This window comes from Mus caroli, chromosome 18, assembly GCF_900094665.2.
Source record: "Mus caroli chromosome 18, CAROLI_EIJ_v1.1, whole genome shotgun sequence".
In the NCBI taxonomy this organism is placed as follows: Eukaryota; Metazoa; Chordata; class Mammalia; order Rodentia; family Muridae; genus Mus; species Mus caroli.
This window is the reverse complement of record NC_034587.1, coordinates 13,561,259-13,567,863: the sequence shown is the minus strand read 5'-3', so window position 1 is coordinate 13,567,863 and position 6,605 is coordinate 13,561,259.

The window sequence follows — 6,605 nt, the reverse complement described above, 5'->3', positions numbered from 1 at the left end:
GAGGAGGAGGAGGAGGAGGAGGAGGAGGAGGAGGAGGAGGAGGAGAAAGGGGACAAGAAAAAGATATGTCTCTGGAGCATGGTCAAACTGTAGGTGGCTAGATCCTTAAAGAACACTGAGGATTTCCTCACCTGCACCTCTTCAGAATCCATCAGCTGTGGAGAACTACACGTTAGGATCCTTATCACAACTTTTAGGATTCCCCTTCAATAGTTTTTTCTCTAGGCTCTTACTTATTTGGGATCAGCATAAGGGTTGGCACAGAGGTCTTCTAAGTTCTACTTTGTCAACTGTGATTCTGTAGTCAGTAATAACAGCAAAAGTAGCTTCTTTGCCCTCTACAGTCAGCAGGAACATGATCATGAACTTCCACAAGGTTTCTGGTGACAGTATGGATTTCAGACACCAACATGGTCTCCGTCATATGCCACATACCTCAGCATGATCTGCAGTGGCAATAGAGACCACAGACATCAATACAGCTCTATGCCTCAGAACTGGCCACAGATACCATCATAGTCCTCAGTGGCAACACAAAAGCCAAGAACATTAATATGACCTCAGGTGGCATCTGGCAGCACAAACCACTCATATTAATATGGCTTCGGGCAGCAGATAGAACCCAGATATCTTCATGGCCTTCCATAATAACATGTGCTACAGGAATCAACATAGCCCCAGGCTGCAGTAGAACCATGGACCCAGATATAGCCTTCAGCAGCAGCATGAACAATGCGTATCAATGTAGCCTCAAGAACTCTCCAATGATTGATGGGATGGAAGAATAATTACTAGTCTAATATGTTTATGACATTCAACAATAGCATAAAATACTATATAAAATATAAAATTCTATTAATAACAGCTTAATTTTTTCTTAGTTTGGTAAGATGAATGTTGATTGTTTTTTCATGATTAGACAAATAAAATTGGCATAGTCTAAAACAGTCAAAATGGTCTTATCATTGGGAAGAAATTAAAATGTTCCTGTGATTACAGAAGAATAATACTTGATGCTTTTCTTTTCATGCCTCCCTCACCTGAGAATAAATAATTGAATGTACAGATGAGATGACAAATGACAAAGTGACAGATGATAAATAGGCGACTAGAGGTCTATAATTAAAAGTAAATATAGACATATATAAAAGTATGTCTTATTTCTGTATTTAATAATTTTGAAAAATGTCTAAGAAACATTCCAAGATATTTTGATCATCAAGTTAATATTTGCAAAGGCATATTTCATTTGAAAATATTAGCAAACATCACCCTTTTATTTTATACTCCAGTTAACTTGCAGTGTTGAAATATTTTCACAGGGTAGAAATTTTCTCACTACTTTTGTAAAAGAAAATTTTAGGGTAGTTTGTGACTAAGTCACACTTTAGGCAATTTCACAACTATTTTGCAACTGAAGGGTTTATTGAAAAATTTTCTTTATAAAGTGTCAAAAATGACTAGATTAAATTATTAATACACATGATCTACATAAGAAAGTATGGAAGTCAACATTTTTAAGATTTATTTGTATTTGTGTGCATGTGTACACATATGTGTATCACATGTGTTCAGGTACATGTGAGAGACAGAAGTTTCAGATACCCAGAAGCTGAGTTACAGGAAATTGTGAAGTGTCTGCTTTGGAATAAAACTCAGGTCCCCTGGTAGAGCAGTCACTGTCTTCACCACTGAGACTCCTCTCCAACCCAATAAGCTAACATCTTGCTGTTATGTCAGAATTGCTCAATAAATTGATAAAATAAAATAGAACAAAATGAAAATAGAAGTCCTGGACCAATTCTAGACACACTATCAAGGCAGGGATCTTGGAATCCATATTCTAAGAGGAAAGCAGTTGATTCCTAAGTATATTTGACCTACTATAACTAGCTGGCCATAAAATGTTTTCCTTTAAATAACATCAGAAGTAGAAAAGGAACTAGCTGAACTAGAGACAGAACAGATGATATTTGTCACAATTAAAGTTTTATGTTGGAAACTTAAGCGCAGGCTCCTGGTACAAATTTAGAATATTCCATTTTACCTTGAGAAACAACTCATGTCTTAACACAAATTTTGGAATGAAAACTCAGTAGTAAGTGAAACTTTGGGCATATATATTTACAATATAGAGAATATACAGGATAAAGAGATGAGAACTAGGTTAAAATCAAATATGAAGAAGAAAAGATAACTGAATCAAGGCAAGGGAGGAGCCCCAACACCAAGGTTTTTTTTTTTTTTTTTTTTTCTCAGAGACCTTACAAGTTAGCTAAAGATATACTTTCACTGTGATTTCTAAGTAGAGAATAATTTCAAATTATTATTTATTATCTGAAAAGCATTGCAGATATTATACAAAACCAAGTTCAAAGTTTCTGGGAGCATTTGCTTCCTCATCAGAGTTTGAAACTAGAAATAAATGAAGAATAATAAAATTTAAATACCAGATAAGTATTTATTACTATTACCACTGTTACTATACTACTGGCATGCTCCACATTTTGTGAAGACTGTACTTATACAGAAAACAGTGGATTATTTGAAGTTCAGATTTAATTAGATAGGCTGTATTACATCTGGCTGCTCCAGTTATAAGTCTTCTTCAGCTTTATCCCTCAGCCTGGACAAACATGAACTTTGGATTAAATAATCAGCCCTCATAGCAAGTCTTATAAGAATTTGATAGGGAAGTTAATTGATAAAATGATTAAGTAACTGAACAAAGACCTAGTAAATCTTGTCAACTACAAAGAAATCTTTTTATCTTTTATTACTATTGGCCAACATATGACAAAATAAATTAAATTATTTATATTCCATTTTATGTTCTAATTGTCAGTGATTTTATAATTAGTGGTGTTTAAGTTGTTGAAGAGCAAGGTCATTTGTGAAAATAGCAAAAGAGTAACCATTCTTTCTGAAAACACATTGAAAAGCAGGTGTTAGGGCCATCTGGCAACAAATGCCATTTCCAAGTCACCCGGCTAGAATAAACTGTCTAGCTTGGTCAGCACATGCTCCCGTTCTCTATCCTCTCTCATCACACCAGGGCCCCGTGGATGCTCCTCTGGAATATGCATATTCTCATTACACCAGGGCCCCGTGGATGTTCCTCTGGAATATGCATATTCTCATTACACTAGGGTCCCGTGGATGTTCCTCTGGAATATGCATATTCTCATTACACCAGGGCCCCGTGGATGTTCTTCTGGAATATGCATATTCTTCTTTGGAAGCAGATTATCTTCCCCAATAGAGAAAGACTGTTCTTTCACTGAGGGTATAGAAGGAGTTACCAGACCCTACTAGAACCTCCAAGCAATCTCTTGAAGTCATTTTAAGGCTCCAGACACAGACAAATGAGATGTTACATCAAGCAATCTGACTGTCTTGAATGAATGGAAATAAAGAAGGAAGGGAGGGAGAAAAGGAGAGAAGAAGGAGGGAGAGGGAGAGGGAAAGAAGAGGTAAAAAGTAGAAAGAGGCAGGAGGGAAGGAGGAGGAAAGAAGTCAAGAAATAAAGTAGGTTGAAAATACTACATTTCAGGCAGTGAGTCAGAAGAGAGTGCCAATCACCAAAGACCTAGCTCAGGTTACAGTAGAAGAGGAATGGATCCTTTATCAAAGAATTTGCCTGAACTTGCCAAGAAGGAATTCCTAGACTAGCTTTGGAAGGCTTCTACGGGAATTATCAGAAATGCCAGGAGTGCACATCAGGCAGAAACTCATTTTCATCTCTTGAGATTTCAAGGTTGGGCTTCACATTGAGTATTTAATTTCAAATCTAACTGGATAGTACTCCAAGCTGAACTAAGTAGAACGGAATTGGTACCTAGCCCAGTATTAGCCTCTCCTATAAAGCACTGTGTGGTCTCTGCACCATTCAGAGTCCAATAAATGGTAGGGATGCTTCCAGAAGGTCTTCATTGGATGTCAGCCCTCCCAAAGGACTAATCCAGTTAAAGAAAAGTGCTTAGATAAAATTACCATTTATTCTCAAGCATACTCCTTAGCCAGTCCTAAGTTACTTAGCTCCATCTCGAGGCAACTCAGTTCTCAGTTTCCACAGCTCCCTCCATGGGATTGAGCCATATCAGAGCCTATTCTCTCCCCTAGGTTTGGTTACCTTAGCTCTTCCCCAGGTATATATCCAGATGTTGTCCTTCAATAAATGTCCCAAATGCTATCTTCTATCTAAGTATGTATCCCTGTAAATCAAACCTCTGACAATGTGGCCTGAAAAACAGGACAATTAGTGCACACTGTGGAGGCAGGTGAGCTAAACAAAAACCCTAAGTGCACAAACAAAATGTAAATATCTCATTGTTTGCACTGATATTCAAGATATCATATACCAGGAGTTTATACTTGCTATTGTTTGGATCTAGAACATACCATTGATCGTGTCTTGAAGATGTGATCCCACCATGTGGTGCTGTTTAGAGCTGGTTGAACCTTTAGAGATGGGTCCAATTATAGGAATTTTGACTATTGAGACTGTGCTCTTAAAAGGAGCCCTTAATCCTGTGTCTTTTTTTTTTTTTTTGCTTACACTTTGTTACTTAGCAAATCAGACATAAATTAGGTCTCCTCTACATGTTCTTGCTGCAATATAAAACAAGACCAAGTGGCCACAGACTGAAATTTCTAATGTACTTTTTTCTTTATTTATGTGTTCCTTAAGCTATATTATTACAGTAATAAAAATATCAGAATGTAGGGTAACACTAGAAAAGTATCTTGCATTAGGATTTTACAGGTATATATAAGAATGCTTAATACATAGGTATGCTTAATTCAAATCTTCACTTAAGTCAGACACATAGTCAAGTTATTGATAATTTCCTTAATTATATACAATTTCTTACATTAGCCATCTCTTCTCACTGTCAGAACTTACTTTACAATACTTTAGTATTGATATAATTATAGAAATACATATTTATATAATCTTTCCCCTGAGGTCTCTTACTTAATATTTAAGTTTTAATTACATATCCACACTACAAGGAAAATGAAAAGGGCTTTAAAAGGTTCTAATTATGAGCCTATGCGTTAGAAGCAAGAGGCAATTTAGAGAAAGTGTTCATATTTCTGTTTCTATAGAAGCAGTAAAAGCATTTAGTCTGACTTTCCCATTCCTGGTGTGTATCAAAAGGAAATGATGCAAGAGTACAAAAGAGACACCTGCACACTCATATGTATGCAGCACTATCACAAGTCACAGCTGCAGGTAGCCATCGTGAGTGAATGGCTAAACATGTACACTTATTTTAAATATCTCTATCTCTATACAGACATAGATAGATAGATAGATAGATAGATAGATAGATAGATAGATAGATAGATAGATAGATAGACATGCACAATGAATATTATTCAGCCACAAAGAAGATTGGCATCCTTTAATTTATGGGGAAATGAGTAAACACTGGGACTTTTCATGTTAATATAAATAAGCTAGACACATAATGACAATTATCAGGTTTTCTCTCATATGTGGAAACTTAAGTAAAGAAGAAGAAAAACATGCAAGTGGAGGAGATTCTGTAGGATACTAAGAAGGAGGAGCAAGGAGAGGACTGGACAGTAGAAAGGGAAATAACAATGTGTGTGGGAGGGTTGACAATAGCAAGGCAAGTCTATTATTTTGTACATTAATAATAATTAGTATTTCATATGACAATTATAATAAGTATATGCTAGAGATTTTAGTGAATAATTTAAATTTTCAAATATTTCTTCTTGCATGTGCCTTTCAAAACACACTCTTTTCTAGAAGTAGAAGAAAATTGTGAGAGGCCCTGCAGCCTTAAATCTGAAATGGGGGCAGTTCCATCCTATCAATATTGTGTCAGTGGATGAGGTTCACTTCTGTCCTGTCTGGGTTGTGGCAGCTGATACAGTGTCCCTGTGTCTGCAGGAGCTCCTGTGAATAGCTGCAGGCACTGCTCTGGTGTCTATTCACTCAGCCTCTTCATTAACCTATTTTCTAAATATTCTGGCTCTCCCTGCATAGCTTTCACTGTCTGTGAAGATTAAAATCACTTTATCCACTAGGCCTATGATGCTATTTCATATAATTATAAGTAGAAAATACATGTATATTTACATGTTCTATATATTCCAAGTTATTACACAATGGAGCATTGCTTAGCCATTAAAAGAAAAAATTCATGAAAAATACAGTTAAATGGGTGGAACTAGAAAAATATTATCTAAAGTGAGAGATCTCAGCTCAGAAAAACAAGTAATGTATATTTGTTTCTATGTGGATACTACCAGTTAACTCAATGGTAACTCAATTACAATCCATAGAACTGCAGAGATTAGGTAAAGAGTAAGGGACTTGGGGTGTAGGTACAGATAGATCTCCTAAGGAAAGGGAGTAAGAATATAGTTATGGATGGGTACAGAGGGCTAGAATAGAAAGATCAAGTGGGGAGGGGGAGGAAGATGGGTAAAACAAAGAGGATACAGAAAGAGACAGCTAAAATTAAGAAAGTGATCTACATGAAATAGTCAAATAATGGAAAAGACAGAGTGCTAACTGGCCATCTCTTACCACTGAGGTTTCTACTACCGGGATTGTATTACAT